This window comes from Bubalus bubalis, chromosome 15 (assembly GCF_019923935.1).
Source record: "Bubalus bubalis isolate 160015118507 breed Murrah chromosome 15, NDDB_SH_1, whole genome shotgun sequence".
NCBI lineage: Eukaryota > Metazoa > Chordata > Mammalia > Artiodactyla > Bovidae > Bubalus > Bubalus bubalis.
The window spans coordinates 59023969-59043792 of NC_059171.1; the positions used below are offsets into that span (position 1 = coordinate 59023969).

The following is a 19824-nucleotide window of genomic DNA, read 5'->3' on the forward strand; positions in this document are numbered from 1 at the left end:
CAATGAAAACAGTGGATCTGCATGCATCACAATGTATTAATATTAATACTGGCACATCCATTGTAATAAATACACCACACAATGCAAGATGTTAATAATTAGGGGAAACCGAGAAGGTGGTGAGCACTACATGGAAAACCCTCTGTACTTTCCACTCAGTGTTTCTGGAAACCTGAAGCTACTCCGAAAAATAAAGCATTAATTTTTTAAAAATTAAGTAGATTAAAATTTGTGACAGAATGGGCATGGAGCCACATACTTCTGAGTTGATATTTCAGAAAAATGTATCCTCAATTTTGAAACGACTATATTACCTTAAAATATTTCTGCTGAGAAAAGCTGTCCACAGCTACTAGCGTGTTCCTTCCTAGCACCCAATAGTCTTTGCAAAGATCGCAATGATCAAGGGCAGGCTGCTCTGCCTTAATCATCATTATGTAAAATACAATAGAATTTTGTTAAATCCTCTTAACTGAATCCTCAAAATTCTACAATGTTAGCTTGGAAAAATAACTGATAAGAGGTAGAAGTTTACTAATGTTTATTAAAGTCATATTCCTAATGAAACGCCTGTAGCCATCTATAATCAATGAAAGATACAACTAAATTAGACATAAAAACAAAAAGAGAGAGACCATCAGATGAGGCAGCCCTGAGTACACACACATATTTGCATAATGAACAGGATTTTATCAGAAATTAGCAATCCTGAAGAACCACTGCTGTCAACCAATAGTTCAGTAAGTTGATTAAGTAAAAACAGGACAGTTCAGTTCAGTTCAGTTGCTCAATCGTGTCCTACTCTTTGCGACCCCATGAACTGCAGCACACCAGGCCTCCCTGTCCATCACCAACTCCCGTAGTCCACCCAAACCCATGTCCATTGAGTCGGTGATGCCATCCAACCATCTTACCCTCTGTCGTCCCCTTCTCCTCCTGCCCTCAATCTTTCCCAGCATCAGGGTCTCTTCCAATGAGTCAGCTCTTTGCATCAGCTGGCCAAAGTATTGGAGTTTCAGCTTCAACAACAGTCCTTCCAATGAACATCCAGGACTGATCTCCTTTAGGATGGACTGGTTGGATCTTCTTGCAGTCCAAGGGCTCTCAAGAGTCTTCTCCAACACCACAGTTCAAAAGGATCAATTCTTCGGCACTCAGCTTTCTTTATAGTGCAACTCTCACATCCATACATGACCACTGGAAAAACCATAGCCTTGACTACACAGACATTTGTTGACAAAGTAATGTCTCTGCTTTTTAATATGCTGTCTAGGTTGGTAGCAGATACCTAAACTATATGGTAGCATTCAAGAGACTCCACCATGGTGTAAAGCTATTGGAATTGAGGATAAGAAAGTGGTTGGATCTGGTGAGTAAAACTGGATGGTGGATGCTAGGAAGGAGGAGTGAGCGTCTGATGTTTCAAAGTGTTTCAGATGTTTTGGTTTTTAAATTATGTGCAAGTATCTCCTTGAATGATGTGAGTTGGACCATAAAGAAGCCTAAGTGCCAAAGAATTAATGCTTTTAAACTGAAGTGCTGGAGAAGACCCTTGAGAGTCCCTTGGACCAAGGAGATCCAACCAGTCCATCCTAAAGGAAATCAGTCCTGAAGAGTCATTGGAAGGGCTGATGCTAAAGCTGAAACTCCAATACTTTGGCCACCTGATTCAAAGAACAGACTCATTTGAGAAGACTCTGACACTGGGAAAGATTGAAGGCGGGAGGAGAAGGGGATGACCGAGGATGAGATGGTTGGATGGCATCACTGACTCAATGGACATGAGTCTAAGCAAACTCTGGGAGATGGTGAAGGACATGGAAGGCTGGTGTGCTGCAGTCCATGGGGTTGCAAAGAGTGGGACACAACTGAGCAACTGAACAACAACAACATCACCTCCTTGAAAGTGACAAGCATCCATTTTTAAGAATGGCTAAAAGAACTCTGTGACTGAATAAAACAATGTTTATAATGTAACATTCTAACAAGGCAAGATTAAAACTGAATCCACATTATGATGACATACATAGGAACAAGTCCGGAAAGGACTATTCAAATCAAATGAAATCAGAACGGGATGGGGAGCGAATCAGTACAGCATTATTATATGTGATGGGTTTTAAAATTACAAGTGGAAAACACTTGGTTATTATTAATACAATAAACTTTAGAAAAATTTTTGTTTAAATCAAAATTAAAATAAAAAGATTTTCACACTTCTATGGTCATTTTTTATTTTTCTCCCTCTCCACTGCCAAAATGTCTATGAAAAGGGACACTGCTTTACTTTCACAGAAGTATGATCCTATTCCGTCCATGGGATTCTCCAGGCAAGAACACTGGAGTGTGTTGCCGTTTCCTTCTCCAATGCATGAAGTGAAAAGTGAAAGTGAAGTCTCTCAGTCGTGTCCGACTCTTAGCGACCCCAGGGACTGCAGCCTACCAGGCTCCTCCGTCCATGGGATTTTCCAGGCAAGAGTACTGGAGTGGGGTGCCATTTTACCGCTAGCACCATTATTATTTTTTTAAATGGTACTGAGTTGTGATAACGAATGCATATGAAGTGGTTTGCATCTGACTCCCTAGGGAATAGGACTCTGGTGCTTCTGCTCTAGGATTGCTGTGAAAAACTTACTGAGACCCTCAGGGGGCTGTGAACCAAGGGGGTTGGGGACCTGTGAATCTGTAAGTTTACACAGAGAGCAGCAGCAGGAGGGGGAAGATGCAGCAGGTGGGTGCTGTCAGCTGAAGCAGCCAGGCTGAAAGACCGTGGAGGGTGGGGCCCCGGCAGGTGCACGTGGGGGGAGGGGGGCTGGTGCGTTGGCGCTGGAAACCCACCCCGTCACCTTCCAGGCTGCCCACTGTGCTCTAAGCAGAAACCACTGATTCTCAGGGAGTATTGATGCTGGGCCGGGTGCCCCCTGGTCACTTCCAGAAAATTCTAAATCAGTTAAACAGCATGATGGCTATTCTGTTGAATTTCCATTATTCGTAGGGCAAATTTCTCATTTTCCTCCACCATCCTCGTCACCCAGGATCAAAACCTCTGTCATCTTGCAGTCCCATTTTATTCTCCACTGGGCCCTCGTCACTTTCTGTGTAACCTCGCTGGAGGCTTAGGGAAAGGCACGGACAAGGCCAATAGCGTCATTCTGACGGTTTTCCCCTATGTTAGTCTTCTTTCGCTACTAAACCCTGTGCGCATGCTCAGTTGCTCAGTGTGGCCCACTCTTTGCGACCCCACTCGGCGGCTGCCAGATGCCTCTGTCCATGGGATTCTCCAGGCAAGAATACTGGAGTGGGTTGCCATTTCCTTCTCCAGGGAATCTTCCCGAGCCAGAGATTGAACCCGCCTCTCCTCTGAGTCTTATTGCAGGCGGATTCTTTATCCACTGAGTCACTGGGGATGCCCCTACTAACCCTTACATGATATTAATGACTAAAAGGTCCACTTTAGATGTGACTATTCTGGGTAGTGTGGTTGCCTCCTGGCCAGTCTCTGTGGCATCAGGCTTTTCCCGACTCTGGGCTCAAATCTGTGAATTAATCATCTCATCTTTTCATTTACATTCAGGATCCATCAGACCCACCTTCTATTCTTCACCTGATTAAATGAATGAATTCTATCTTTATTCAGAGGCAAACTTCAAAACTGAGATGTGCTCTCATTCACCCACTCCCTGCCCACCACTCTGTATTCACATTTCTCCATGGCATGATCACACGAATTTAGCTTACAGGATCTATTTTAGCATTTGCCTTGTCCCTCCTCGATGAACGGCAAGCCCCGTGAGAGTAGGGATTTTTGTCAGGTCTGTACCCTGTTGGACTGCCAGTCTGGAGAATAGAGCTTGGCACTTGGAAATGCTCATACATATTCATCATGGCACGGAGGACACAACAGAATAAACACTCAGGAAGTGTTAAGACACCATTATTACTACTATACCATCATCTCAAATTCTGCTACCAACATCTCTAGTACTGTCAACAGGAGAAAACTGCCAGTGTTCAGCTTGCCCCACACAGCTCCTCACAGCCTGGCTCCAGTCTGTCTTGCCGCTCAGTGTGACAAGGACAGAAGCTTGCATTTATTGACACGGTAGCACCATTCTGCCTCCCCATGTAGGCCAATCCCACTGATTCTCCAAAGCCTAATTCAGACCGAGTCTTGCCTACATCCTTCTCTCCCTGACCACTTCTATCCATCATCGATTTGGGATGTAGCCACAAGCCCCAGGACACCACCAACGGTCCTGTTTTATGTGGGTGTGTAACTCCTGCATCAGCTGCTGTTAATGTGTATGCGTCTCTCTCCTCCGTGGAGACTGTAAACTCCTTGACATACTATCTGATCAGCCTCCTTGTACACCACCCTGCTTCCACCATTGAGACACACACAGTCCCCTGACCTCGTCACCATGACACAGCAAAACACCTCCGTTGAATTGAAGTTGAACTTAGAAATCCCATGGACTATGCTGGGAAAGATTGAAGGTGGGAGGAGAAGGGGATGACGGAGGATGAGATGGTTGGATGGCATCACCAACTCAATAGACATGAGTTTGAGTCAACTCCAGGAGTTTGTGATAGACAGGGAGGCCTGGTGTGCTGCAGTCCATAGGGTCGAAAAGAGCTGGACACAACTGAGCAACTGAACTGAACTGATACAGTAGTTTGCAGTCAGAAGCAATTCTGTAGGTAGATCCCATTCTTTTTATTAGCCACAATCTATCTAGTTTATAATAGATGATCAACAAATGTTAGTTCCCCAAATCATTTTCGTTTCAGACAAATCTAGACCATGGCAGCCACCTATTCACTCAGTCTGTGACCATTCAAACAATCTGGGCTGAAATCTCAACTCAGTCATTTCTCCCAAATGAAGGTGCCAAGAGATTGAGGATGAGGAAATTTGGGTCCAACCTGACTCCTGTATTTCCTGAGAGCCAAACAAACGCCAGCCAGTTACTTAATTGAACTTCATCCTCCTCATCTGTACCAAGCAGATAACACTACTCCTTCAAGGGTTATTGTGAGGATTAAACACAAGAGCATATGTTAATCCCTCCACTTCAAAACAGTGAACAATGCATTACTTCCCATTTTCTCTCCCCATCCCCCCAAACAGGGAGAGCCAGATTATAGAGAAGAAAGGCTCATGGGACCTTTGGCACAAACAAAACTGCTAAATAAAAATCACTAGGGAGTCTTTACAAGTGTGGGTTTCACCAACTAAAGTGTTACAGTTTGCACAGCACCACAGACAGGCCTCTAAGGCACCCCACACTCAGCCCCATCCCAGACTTTAGTTCCCTTCCCTGAGATGGAAGCGGGCCAGATTACAGAGCCCTCCCCACTCACACGGGGCTCCCCTCACTGAACTGCTCAAGCCTCTCACTGTCTTACAGCCCCCACTCACCCATCTGGCAGACAAACGAGCTCTGTACTTACAGGTCTTTCTTTTTCAACTGGCTTTGGGTCTCTCCTCTGATTTGTCACCAAAAGAGTAGAAACCTGAAGAATTCTATTTTTGGCCTCCGGGTTGGCTGAAGGACCCAGAGGACTAAGGGGCAAACAGCGGGGACACAATTCAGTCCCCCGGTCCTTCACTCCCCAGGTTTACATCGAATGAAAAGGCAGCTTTGGTGCTTCAGACCCCAAGGCCCAAGCCTGCAGCCTCAGCTACTATGTCCAGAGTTCCTTTTCAACGCGGCCTTTCTCTGCCCATCACCCCTCCACCTCCGGGAAGCCCTCCAGCCAGCCTCATGCTGAGCTGGAGACTCAGACGGGCACAGCAGGCCTTTCAAGCAGCCCCAGGAGGAGGAAGTTTCTTGTTCCCACGGGCCTGGGTTTTTCTCTTTTGGGTCTGTTTTCTCTTTCTGAAACCAGGAAGCTCAATTTGCCTAATGGTTAAACCCAAAAGGATTACAGATTTTTTTTCTGTAAGAACCCGCAGTCCCGTGGTCCATCCCTCCTGGTAAAAAGCAATCCATTTCCAAACCATCCTGACACAGAGGGGCTTTCTATTCTCCCAGGGGAAGACTCTTTCATGCCACTATTTGGATGAAAAGTACAACATTTACAGATCATTCATATTTCTGTTTGCCCCTCTCACCAAAACGCTAAAAGTGCAACCACTGAATTACATCTCAATTCCCTAAAGAGACAAAACCTATGCTTTCTTTTCTCCCTGCCTCTGTTTCTTTCCCTGCTTTTAACCAAACTGCTTTTAGGTTCAGACTCTCACACTTAGATCCCTCACATTTCCGTTCATTAGCCGTGAACGCCCAGCGACTTCTGCTTTTCTTGCTGTAATTGAGGTTCTCCTTCTCGCCTATGGTTTTTGCTAAAAATGTGCCCTCCCTTAGCAACACAGCCAAACCTTCAACAATCCTTCCTCGTGCCATCAGCTCCCCTGGTTTTAACCTCTAGGCAAGGGAGTAGGGGGCTTCACCCACAGCCCCCATGTGGCCCCAAGAGGGAACCACGGAGAAGAGGGTGTCACTCAGGATCAGAGAAGTGTAGACGCAGGCAGAATGTATGACTGTTGAGCTACTGGTCGACCTTGGGCAAGTCATTTACTTCCCCCATCCTCCGTGGACTTACTGGGAAACTGGGGCCACCGCCCCCTACCCCTAGGGCACCTGCTTTGGGAGGGCTCTTGTCAACATCACTTATGTGTGCTTACTCACAACTGCCTGATTCTTCCCAAAGAATCCTTTCTACATGAGTCACTCAATTCTTTTGTTTAAAAGAAACTTTTTATTTCGTATTGGAGTATAGCTGATTAACAATACTGTCATAGACTCAAGTGGACAGCGAAGGGACTCAGCCATACATATAATGTATCCACTCTCCCCCAAACTCCCCTCCCATCCACGCTGCCACATAACACTGAGCAGAGTTCCTTGTGCTGTATGGTAGGTCCTTGTTGGTTATCCATTTTAAATATACTCGTCTGTACATGTCCATCCCAAACTCCCTATCTACCCCTCTCCCTCATCAACCGTGTCACTCAATTCTTTTAAACATATTTTCAGCCATGCTGGTAACAGCAGTACATCCTGTGTTTGCTCTACCAATGTGTTTATTAGGCCACAATTCTTTTATTATTTTTGGAGTTTAGTTGCTTTACAATGTTAGTTTCTGTTGTACAGCAAAGTGACTCAGCCATACGTATGCACATATCCTCACTCTGTCAGCACAGAGCACTCAGTGGGGTTCCCTGTGCTGTACAGCAGGTTCTTGTTATTTATTTTACACACAGTAGTGTATGTGTAAGGGCCACCTAGGCCTTGATTCTTAACCTGAGCTAAGCATTGAAGATCATGGGGCTTTTAGGGAAAACACACGCTCCGGTTCTACGCCAGACCAGGCTCTCTGAGGGTCAGGCCTGGGCGTCAGTGTTTTTCAATCTCCACAGGTGAACAAGTAACTCTAAAACTTTTTAATCATTCCTTTTTTAAAAAGATTTTCTAGATGCATACCATTTTTGAAGTCTTTATTGAATTTGTTACAATATTGCTTCTGTTTCATGTTTTGGTTTTCTGGCCCCAAGGCATGCGGGATCTTACTTATCCCACCTGGGATGGAACCCGAACCCCTTGCATTGGATGGCGGAATCTTAACTACTGGACCGCCAGGGGAGTCTCCAACTCTAAGACTTTTAGGTGGTGGTGAGTGTGATGCAGAAAGAGCAGGGTAACAGGAGGTGAGGGATGGGACGGTTGGTGAGCGAGGTCTGGGTGAGAACATGTCCATGGCGAGGACCCCATGGAAGGGAACAGAACCACTGAGTCAGAGGGCTGGGCTTCCCAGCATCCGAAGTGGGAGGTCTCGAGATGCCCTTGTCCCTAGCACCACAGACTTGCTTACTCAGCCCTTCCTTCGCCTCAGGGCAGTTTTGTGTAAGACCTCAGCTTCCTTCCAATATTTCCTCCTTTCTGCTTATGCTGTGGCCAGAGTAGGTTTCCATGGGAACCCAAAGAACTACTAATGCCACAGGTTATCTAGTTTAGACTCATCTTATTTGTGGAGCCATAGCTGACAAATTCCAATCGGAATCTGGGGGAAACTGAGTACAGCGACTACCATTGAGGATCCCGGATGCACTATTCCTTTACCTGGTTTAGACAGCCACTGTCTCCTCATTCACAGTACTCGTGGGTCAAACAAAATGTCCATCTTTTCCAGCTCAAATTCTATGCACCTGGGGTCACTGTGACTTGTTGAATCTACCGTAAGAGACACAGGAGCTGCAGACACCTTCCAGACATGGGCCTCCCCTCAAGGAGCACACTTTTCTTCCCTTCTTTCTTCAGTTCATGTCACCAGCTCCCCCTCCTCCACTTTCTCAACAAGTTTGACACAACATCATTAGCATATCCAGTGTGTAAAAATGTTTGAAGAGCAATTGCAAAAGAATGACTCTTGCTGATCTCAGCATGGTCAGTCACTTCAGTCATGGCTGCCCCTTTGCAACCCCACGGACTGTAGCCTACCAGGCTCCTCTCTCTATGGAATTATCCCATCAAGAATACTGGAGTGGGATGTCATTTCCTCCTCCAGGGGATCTTTCCCACCCAGGGATCACACCTGTTTTCCTGCATTGACAGGCAGGTTCTTTACCACTGAGTCATCTGGGAAGCCCGTCATCATTCCAAATGAACAGAAACCTGGTCTTTTATTTTTCTGTCTGTACACACACACACACACACACACACACAGGCTTCCCTTGGGGGCTCAGACAGTGAAGAATCCGTCTGCAATGCAGGAAACCTAAGCTGGATCCCTGGGTTGGAAAGATCCCCTGGAGGAGGGCATAGCAACCCACTCTAGTATTCTTGCCTGGAGAATCCCCATGGACAGAGGATCCTGGGGGGCCACAGTCCATGGGGTCACAAAGCGTCAGACACAACTGAGTGACTGACTAAGCACAGCATGCGCACACACATACACACACACACAGTGTTACCATCCCCACATCTCTAGGTCAGCGTGTGCTTGTCCCTCAGGGGTGGGGCATCGTGACATGCAGGACATGATGAGGGGTTTACACCTTCCTTCACATCTGGTGCTCGGGGATCAGCATCAAAGGCAGGACACCCACCTAGAACCCGTGTTCCAGTGGAACCATCTCCACTGCTCTGAGATCTGTACCCTGCACACACACCCTCCCAGAGTGGCATCAGGTCTGGAAATAAGGCACAAACCTTTCAAAATCACCCCTAGTAATCTGACAAAGTCCAGGAGAAGCACAAAATTTAACCTGGAAAGTACTATTTTTATTTTTTATTATTTTTTAACTTTTTATTTTATATTGGAGTATATCCCTGAATATTCATTGGCGGGACTGATGCTGAAGCTGAAGCTCCAATACTTTGGCCATCTGATGTGAAGAGCTGACTCATTGGAGAAGACCCAAATGCTAGGAAAGATTGAAGGCAGGAGGAGAAGGGGACTACAGAGGACGAGATGGTTGGATGGCACTACTGATTCAATGGACATGAGTTTGAGCAAACTCTGGGAGGTAGTGAAGGACAGGGAAGCCTGGTGTGCTGTAGTCCATGGAGTCGCAAGGAGTTGGACACAACTTAGCGACTGAACAACAAATAGCTGATTAATAGTGTTGTGATAGTTTCAGGTGAACAGTGAAGGGACTTAGTCATATATACACATGTATCCATTCTTCCCTGCGCTTCCCTGGTGGCTCAGCTGGTAAAGGATCCGCCTGCAATGTGGGAGACCTGGGTTCGATTCCTGAGTTTGGAAGATCCCCTAGAGAAGGGAAAGGCTACCAACTCCAGTATTCTGGCCTGAGAATTCCATGGACTGTATAGTCCATGGATCGCCAAGAGTGGGACATGACTGAGTGACTTTCACATTCTTCCCTGAACCATCTGAACTCATGTGAACCCCTGTCCCATCCAGGCTACCAGACAACACTGAGTAGAGTGAAAAGCACTATTTTTAAATGAGAAAAGAGCACACCATGGGAAACACAACCTCATCAGTTCCAATTTACTGGTTTCAAAGCTAATATCTATGGAACTCTTACTGTGTACTTGGTACTGTGTCAAGTTCTTTACATGGATTGTTTCATTCGATACTTAGAACAGTCTTTCAGATACTATAATATTATCTCTATCTAACAGATGAGAAATTTGAGGCTTTGGCAGGTAAAGTAACTCCTCCAAGGTGACAGGGATAGTAAGCCTTGGAGCCCGAGTTGACTTGCTTGCTCTCAGGTCAGCACCACTTGCCCCCAAAACCCTGAGAGTCCACACCTGAGAGCATGCAGTGCAACTGAGGACCATTGTGCCCCATCACCCACCCAGAACAGCTGCCCTCTGTGGATGGGTAAGACCGGCCCTTGGATGCTGACAGGTAGAGGGTTTCTTAGCAGGTGGGGTGAGCTATTGGAAAAGAAAAACAGGACCATAAGGGGTAAGCTTGGCAGAGGGCAGGAGAAGGAAGGAGTGATTACAGAATATACCTCTGAGGGCAGAAACTGGCAGATAGAAACATCTACTTAAGAAACGTGACAAATCCCTCCACCCCCCCAACCCCTGACACTTTACAGATGACAGAGTCAACATTTCTGAGCTGGGGAGACTTAAGAAGTCATCCAGACCAGCAACTTCAGCATCTCCTGGGAAATGGGTTACAAACCCCACTTCCCAGCTAGACCTGGGGCATCACTGTCTTGTTGGTCAAACAAGGAGACTGCACTAGTGAATCGGCAGTTCTGGACCTTACCGCAGGTATAAGAATGGCTGGAGGTTCTCTCAGACCCAGACTGCTGGTTCCACCCCGAGAGGGGCTGGTTCTCTGGGGGTAGAGGGCAGGGGATTGGTGTTTCTAACTAGCCCATGTCCAGAACTGCAGAGCAAAATCATAGAAGATGGGGCAAAGGACAGTAAGGGCTGCAGTGGAAAGCAGGCAGCAGCCAGTTCTAGAATTCAGAGATCTTGGACCACTGCAATGCAGTGCAATGGAAACTGAAATGAGAAGACAACTTTCAAAAAGAAGAGCAGATAACAGATGAGGAGGCTTCAAGGCGAAGCACAGCCTCAGTCATCAACCCCGCGTTAATGTGTGTTATTATAAAATGGATCTTTTACATTTAATTAACAAACCCATCTGGCTTCCCAGGTGGCACAATGGTAAAGAATCCATCTGCCAGTGCAGGAGACACAGGTTCAATCCCTGGGTTGGGAAAATCCTCTGGAGAAGGGAATGGAAACCCACTCCAGTATTCTTGCCTGGGAAATCCCATGGACAGAGGAGCCTGGCAGGCGGGCTATCGTCCATGGAGTTGCAAAGAGTAGGACACAACTTATCGACTGAGCGCACACACACACCCATCTGAACTCCCCGTCTACATGGATGTCATTCACTTCTCCTAATTCTAAGCAGGGGAAACCTCGGGCAACAGAGGGTTGAGGCCCCTTCCTAGTCTGGCAGCCCAGGATTCCCCCGACACCAGCCCACTGTCATTGTTCACCTTCTCCACATTTGTTTCAAACTGGGTTCCCACGTTACAAACACAATGAACAAGGTTGGGGAGTGAAAAAAAGGTTTGTCTTTCTCAAGGTTGGTCTTTCTCCCTTCACCAAGTAGGTGAATCTACCGGCTTTTGTGCTGAGATGGTGTTTTCTCACGTCTAGAAAGGAGAGTGAGACGGGTGGAGAGGAGGGACGAGGAACACAGCTCACACGGAGACACAGATGTGTGGGTTCCCTGCAGAATCTGGAAGACACCCCAGGGCTTGGGCTGGTGCCTGGATGCCTCAGCTGGTCCAAGCAGCGCCCAAGTCAAGGCTGCTGGTTGTGCCAACCCACCTGCAGGGCCCCTACCACCCTGAGACCCAAGGGACCAAAGCCTCTCACACGTGGAGACGGGAACATTCTGGCTTTTTCTTCTCTACTCTGACTTGACGGGAATATTCGCTCGCTGAGGTATGGGGTCATCCCAGCAGATTTCATGTTAATACTTCAGATGCTTCTAGGGAGCAGAGGGCTGGCCTCCCAGGGACTCACTGTGCTCTCTGTGCTCACACTCCCACCAGAGCTGAGTTTGAAACTCTCCACCCTGGCTTTCAGCCCTCTTGTTTCCCCTCTACCCCCACCCCCAGCCCATCCGCCATGCCGCACGGTGCTCTTCCAGTTCTCTTTCCAAAAACAACTGCAGCTCTCTGCCATTTCCTTGTTCCTCACACAACAGAGCTTGGCAAGACTCTCCCTTCACAGCAGCCTACATTCCTGGTTCCACAAGCTGCTCACCTCACCCCACCCACCCTAAGGACCAGCTCCATGGGAACCCCACACCTGAGGGCCCCATTCTCCTCTAACCATCACACCTGCTCCTTCCTGGAATAATGACCCTCCCCCCCTCCACCCCACCAGCCCATAAGCAACCTCCTCCTTCTGGTTTCAAATGAACCATTTCAAATGCCTCGTCCTGTGTGCAAAGCTGTCCGGAGCTACCGGGCAGAACTGACCGTCCCTCCTGGCTCATGGCTTTTCCACACACCACCGTCAGTGCCCAGGATGCTTTCAAGCCCATCGGCAGACATTCAACAAACTCTGATGAACTGTGTAACACATGAGACCACTTACGTGCCATTATTTCTCCTCCAATCCCTCAAAAGGCTCTTTCACTCACACCTTCAAGACAGTTGGAATTCAACGATTGTATTTTATTTTTTAAATTATTTATTTATTTATTAACTGTGCTGGGTCTCTGCTGCTGTGTGAGGGCTTTCTCTAGTTGCGGCGAGCAGGGACGACTCTGTAACGGTGCCTGGGCTTCTCATCATGGTGGCTTTTCTTGTTGAGGCGCACAGGCTCTAGGTGTGGGCTCAGTGGTTAGTTGTGCTCGGGTTAGGTTCTTCATGTGGGATCTTCCTGGACCAAGGATGGAACTTTTGTCTCCTGCACTGACAGGTGGATTCTTTACCACTGAGCCACCAGGGAAGTCCTCAATGACTATATTTTAATTATTTCACTCAAGCCAGTGTTTTCCAGATTTGCCAGCCCGTGAAAATGGCTGGCATATTTGTTAAAAATACAGATTCTTGGACCCTGCCCTAGGCAGACCCCTGAATTCAAATCCACGTGAAGCAAGTGAGCATTCATAACAAACTTTACAGGTGATTCTCCAGGTTTGACTTAGGGGACATTCTGTCCACCACTGGAAATAGAGCAACAGTAATAAGCCTTATTGACTGTTCATATGGAATTTCTGGTAAAATTGTTTTACTAAAAGATTTAAGTAGAAGGGGTGGAGAAAAAGTCAGAGTCATGGCATATGTCCAATTTTCACTTTTCCAAAACATTCTCTGGATAAGGGGCCATTTTACATCCAAACCCTGTGTAATCAAAATATTTATTTAATCAAGTGGCTTCACCCTACATAAAAATAAAGTCAAGGAGAATGAACTTTTTACAAGGACCACTTTAAAAGAAATCTTAATATTTGTAGTCCAATTTTTTTAAAAAAAAAAAAATGTATCTTTTTAATCAGGAAATGCAATGTCACAACTGTGCTTGTATACACTTATTTTTTCTTCATAAAAATAGAAATGAGAGGGCTAAAATCCTTATTTGGGCTAAAATATCAGTAAATACTTCAGTGTAGCCATGCAGTTAGTTTTGGTGTTTGTTTAGTTGCCAAGTCGAGTCTGACTCTTTTGTGACCCCATGGACTGTAGCCCACCAGGCTCCACTGTCCTGGCAAGAATGCTGGAGTAGATTGACATTTCTTCCTCCAAGGGACCCTCCCAACCCAGGAATCAAACCCATGTCTCCTGCATTGACAGGTGGATTCTTTACCACTGAGCCACTTGTGAAGCCCAATTGTAATGTTAGATATTATAGTTGTAATGTCTGGTATAATTGTAATGTTGGATTTTATAAAAGCTGTGACTAAGACACTTCTGCACCCAGTTTATTTTTCCTGTCCTTGGTTGTCCACATAACCACTTCATTGCAAAAACTGCCCTGTTTGTCCTGTTTCATTATGCCTATCGATGGATCCTTAAAGACACATTGCAAAAGAGGTGCACAGAAATGTTACACAAGGAACTATTAATAGAAATATTCTGTAGCCCAGTTCCTAGGAAGCACATTTCTGTTTTCCCACCATTTCCCTTAGTAGCAGCTTGAAAGTGTGCAAGTATTATTTGCTCAGTCATGTCTGACTCTTCGTGACCCCAAGGACTATAGACCACCATGCTCCTCCGTCCATGGGATTTTCCAGGCAAGAATACTGGAGTGGGTTGCCATTCCCTTCTCTAGGGGATCTAAATGTTTATTTAGAAACTTGCTCGTCCCAGTCACCTGTGTCCTGAACTGCTTTTCTCTAATCCTTTGGAGCAGAGAACATAAGATGGGGGTGGTGGGGGAGGAGGAAGGGGAGACAGTTGGAGGAGAAGCGGGGGACAATTCATGAAATGTCCATGTCTTCCTGTTTACACTCCCTTAAACAAGGCTTGTCAGCATCACAACACACACACTTCCCACCCCATCTTCTCCAGCTCAGTTAAGGGCCTCCCAGGTGCTGAGGTTGGAGACCCAGAAGTCATCTTGTACTCCTCTGTCTCACTCCCCAGATCCAGCTCATCAGCAAGGCCTCCCCATGGACATCCACTGCCCATTCTCAGTCTGACCTCCTGGCTCCAGCCCCACAGCCTCCCACTGCCAGAGAAAATGCAGGACACACCCAGCAACATGGCATTTCACAAAACAGCCAATCATTGTTTAGTATAAGTGCGTCCCAAACATTGCATGAGATATACTAAAAATATATTCATTGCATGCCTGAAATTCAAGTGTAACCTGGGCATTCTCTATTTGTATTTGTTAAATCTGGCAACCCTCTCTAGGGCTTCCCAGATGGTACTAGTGGTAAAGAACCTGCCTGCCAATGCAAGAGACGAGAGAATTTGGTTCAATCCCTGGGTTCAGAAGATCCCCTGCAGTAGGAAATGGCAACCCACTCTAGTATTCTTGCCTGGGAAATACCATGGACAAAGGAGACTGGTGGGCTACAGTCCATGGGGTCACAAAGAGTCAGACACAACTCAGCAATTAAACTAAACCACTAAGACATATTGCTGATGAATGAATGAATGAGTTTCCTGTCTGTAAAACAAGATTTCCTTACATTGTAAGCAGTCTTCACGGCAGCATGTCCAACTTTCATAATAATATGTTGACATCCCCAAACAACCTTTTCTGCCCCAAACTCAGACTTTTCCCTCTCAAACAATGAATGCACATTCCTGCCTGTTGCATGGTGCTACCGCCTGCCCTCCAAGTTCAGAGTCACCAGGAGCTCTGTCCTAGTCCCAACAGGTGATAGATGGGACAGTGTCTTATTCGAGCTTTTCATTGTATTTTAAAGTGGTAATTTAAAAAATGTAGTGGGATGCTAAAAGTCCAAGGTGTTGATATGAATGCTAGGAAAAGACACGATGAAAATTACAAGGTAGGTTGAAAGTAGGAACCCTTCAGCCTTAAGCAAAACACTCTTTTCGGTGTATGCTGGTTGCATTTTCTACTGAAGAAAATGCATGCAATTGAGACCATGGACGGAAATGCTGAACATATATTGAAAACTGTGTCTGAACAGGATTATGCAGTTTTGAAATGGTACAAACTGTTCAGCTGTCCAGGAATGGAAGCCCTTATCACACACTCTATTTCTGGCTTTGGGGCTCCGGAGAGGAAGAAGGGCCTGCAGGGGACCATCTGTGACTCAGCTGAGAAGCAAGGCGGCCAGGTCCTCCTACTGCAGCATGCAAAGACCCCTCCCCTTATTTTATAATCCTTCTGATTCCTGGCAATTGTTGGAGTTTCTGAAGAAGAAAAACATGAGGTCTTAGTTTGGACTTTTCTGAGCTGCTGGAGAAATGGCTTATTTGCAGTGGTCCAGGCCCTTTGGGCTGGGTAGATAGGCAACCTGAAGGCGGACCAGGAAACCACAGGACAAGGAGGAAGGGAAGTGCTGAAGGCCCCATGTCGGGTGGGAGAGCCTGAGAGTTCACTTCAGCAAGAAGGAACAGAGACATGAATGCACATGCTAACCAGAAGCAGTGGTTCCAGGAAATCGTGCAAAAGGCTCCCCAGTTCAAGACTCTAAATCGCACATGGTTTCTTGAGCCATTTAACAGATGCAGCACTGTTTTCTTTGAGAAAGCCTTAAAAGGTACCAGGCTGCGTGCTGACACGAGGACCACTAGGCGTTCAGCGCATGTTCATGGGAGCCTTCCTCACACGGATGGGGGGGGAGGACGATGAGCAGGACTGTCTCGACCCTTGGGAGCTCTCGGTCAGTGGAGAAGCAGGCAAGTCCGTGCTGATGTGGAGGGCACAGGTGTCCAGCAGAACAGTGTCCACCGCTCTTGGGAGCCGCAGCAGGAAGCAGATGGTCCTGTGTGTCCGGACGTATGAGGCTAACACCTCAGTTAGCTGAACTGACCTCACCATATGACAGCGTTTTTAGTGTGCTTTTCTTACTGAGGCAAAATATAGAGTCTTCTAGAGATGAATGGTGATGAGGGTTGCAGGACAGTGTGAATGTTTTTAATGTCACAGGATACTTAACAATGGTTAAGAGGGACTTCCCTGGTGGTTCAGCAGTTAGGACGCCGTGCTTTTACTGCCGAGGGAGTAGGTTCCATCCCTGGTCAGGGAACTAAGACCCTGCAAGCCAAGCTGTTGTGGCCAGAAATTTTTTAACTGAAAAAAATTAAAATGGTTAAGACAGTAAATGTTGTGTTAGGTATACCACAATAAAAAAAAGAAGAAAAATAAATTTTAATTATTCATGCCCCCAAAATCTATAGAGTAAAATGCACAGATCTTAAATGCTCTGTGAGATCAGTTTTTTGATAATGTCTCCACCCACAATCCCAGCTTCCAAAGCAAGACGCAGAAAGGCCATGTTCTGTGTGGACACAACCTCAGCACCCTTGGGTCCATTTCTGTCACCTCCTCCCCATGACCACTGTTCGTGAACTTCTGAGAAACAAGATCAGACAGTTTCTGTCTGATTTATCAGTCCTTCACTTAATATGATGTTTTGGAGATTCAACCAGTCATTGTTGGAGCAGTGTCTTTTTTTTGGTTTGAGTAGTCCTATTTTATGAATACATCATCCAGCTTTATTGAATCACTCTTCTGATAATGAATATTTGTTTTATGTACAGGGTTTTTTGTTTTATGTACATATTATGAAAAGAATTGCTATATACATCACCGTACACATCTTTTTGTGGACATGCGTCTTCATCCCTTTTGCAAAATACCCAGAAGTAGAAAGGCTTGCCTGGGAGGCATTTGTATGTGGAATTTTATAATAAACCACTGAATGGATTCCTGCAGTGGCTGGACCATTTCCACTCCAGTCTCCCCACACCCTCGCCTTCACCAGCATGCTGTGATTGTCAGGTTTGTTTTTTTTTTTTTTTAATGGGCCCTAATGGCTCATGGAACCAACATGAATGATGCCGGAAAGGGGTAACAGCTTTCAGGCAGTCTGCTCCTTCCCCCCAGACGAAAGGGCCAGCACCCCAAGCTGGAGTTTGAATGGGGTTCCTTTCTTTTCTTTCCTTTTCTTAACAAACCATTTTCACATACTCTTTCATAACCAATCCTGATAAGAAATTCTAACAGATGGCGAGAGAGCAGCTCAGAGATGCGGTAATTTGCCCAGAGCTCACAGGGTAAATCTCACCACCCTGGTCCTCTGCCTGAACAAGCACCCCATCTCTGAGACTTAGGGCAATCTGGATGTTAAAAAAAAAAAAACAAAAAAAAACTTCTGAACGAGCTACAGCGGCATTATACTACTTCCTGGCTCCTATATGGACTTCCTTTCTCACTCATGGGTCGCTTTGACAGAGCCTTGCTCTGTAGAGGTCACGAGCGACCCTCAAACCCTGGAGTCCTGGGGAAAGGGGAGTGGTCCCCTAGTGCAAGGGAGATGCTCAGAAGCGGGAGGAGCTCTGTGTACCCACACACCTCACAACACAACCAGGACTTGCTGTGTTGGAGGCTGAGGCTCTCCCAGCAGGTAAGGTATCCCACCCCACCCTCAAGCTTCTGAAGTATGTGGGGGGAGACTGGAGGCGCAGGCTCTCTAAACCCAGGAGACACACCACCCTCCTAACTGGTGCTCAGTGTGGTGGCCCCTTCTCTAGGGATAGAGAGCCCGCACATCTCAGCTCTCAAGACATTTGACATTCAGGTGGGAACTGACCAGATATTAACAAGACATCTGAATTCACTGATCTGAACTTCAATCCATAACAGCCCCGACATCCTCAACGGCTGGATCTGATGAAGTAGTTCAACCTTGGTACACAAGCAGAGTCTCAAGGAGAGTGCTAAAAAGCACCAATGGGGGCTTTCCTGGCGGCCCAGTAGTTAAGACTTTACCTTCTAGTGCAGTCTTCACGGGTTCAATCCCTGGTCAGAGAGCTAAGATCCCATATGCCTCTCAGCCAAAACACCAAAACATAAAACAGAAGCAATATTGTAACAAATTCAATGAACTATCTTAAAAATGGTCCACATCCAAAAAATCTTTAAAAAAGAATAAAAAGCACCGATGCCTGGGTCCTCCACTATCCCCCTTTTATTAGCTGGGGTGCAGCTTGGGCCCAGGGAGAATTAAGTGCTCTCCCATTGACTCCAGTGAGCAGCCAGGGCTGAGAACCATTAGACAAACCCTATACTTTTGACTTCACCTGCTCTGAAAAAGACTTTACAGTCCACTGGTGTTGGGATCCTTTTATCAGATACTGAACTCCACTTCAGAACTGAAATCATAGTAATAGACCTGCCATATGCGTTGTTGTGTTGTATTCAGTTGCTCAGTCACGTCTGACTCTTTGCAACCCTAGCAACGACAGGCTTCTCTGTCCATAGGATTCTCCATGCAAGTATACTGGAGTGGGTTGCCATGCCCTCCTCCAGGGATCTTCTCAATCCAGGGATCGAACCCACATCTCCTGCATTACAGGTGGATTCTTTATTGCTGAGCCACTGGGGAAGCCCAGATGGGCTATGTGAAAGTGAAAGTCGCTCAGTTGTATCCAACTCTTTGAGACCCCATGGACTATACAGTCCATGGAATTCTCCAGGGCAGAATACTGGACTGGGTAGCCGTACCCTTCTCCAGGGGATCTTCCCAACCCAGGGATAAAACCCAGATCTCCCGCATTACAGGGGAATTCTTTCCCAGTTGCACCACAAGGGAAGCCCAAGAATACTGGAGTGGGTAGCCTATCCCTTCTTCAGCAGATCTTCCTGACTCAGGAATCAAATTGGGGTCTCCTGCATTGCAGGCAGATTCTTTACCAACTGAGCTATCAGGGAAGCCCAAAGTGAAACTCGCTCAGTCGTGTCCAACTCTTTGCGACCCCTTGGACTATACAGTCCATGGAATTCTCCAGGCTAGAATACTGGAGTGGGTAGCCTTTCCCTTCTCCAGCGAATCTTCCTGACCCAGGAATTGAACCCAGGTCTCCTGCACTGCAGGCAGATTCTTTACCAACTGAGCTATCAGGGAAGCCAAGGTAGGCCATAGATGGTTTAATTTCAGATGTCCTGCTGGCTAGCTGCTACAAAAGCCATCTCATATTGCATTACAGTGTCATACTGTTATGCAAGAGTGGACATTGGAATTTATCCACAACCAACCTAACCCCATACCTGAACTCAAATCAGAAAAAAAAAAAAAAAAGCTCAGCATGGGGAAAAAAAAAAGCACTGATTAATAAATGGAGCCAACTATTAAAAATTTGCTGGT

At 46.4% G+C, this 19824-nt stretch overlaps 1 protein-coding gene across 4 annotated transcripts in view; it reads right to left on the reverse strand.

Annotated features, from left to right (window-relative positions):
• The window catches only part of LYN (LYN proto-oncogene, Src family tyrosine kinase), a 109914-nt gene that overhangs the window by 68016 nt on the left and 22074 nt on the right, over positions 1-19824 (reverse strand). The window contains exon 1 of one of the 4 annotated variants that reach the window (XM_006041503.4): positions 5455-5841. The exons of 2 other annotated variants lie outside the window; for them this stretch is intronic. The gene's annotated coding sequence lies outside the window, so the exon portion shown is untranslated. Of the gene's footprint in view, positions 1-5454; positions 5842-19824 lie in introns of those variants that run through there. One more of the 4 variants, XM_025265391.3, reaches the window with a different exon arrangement.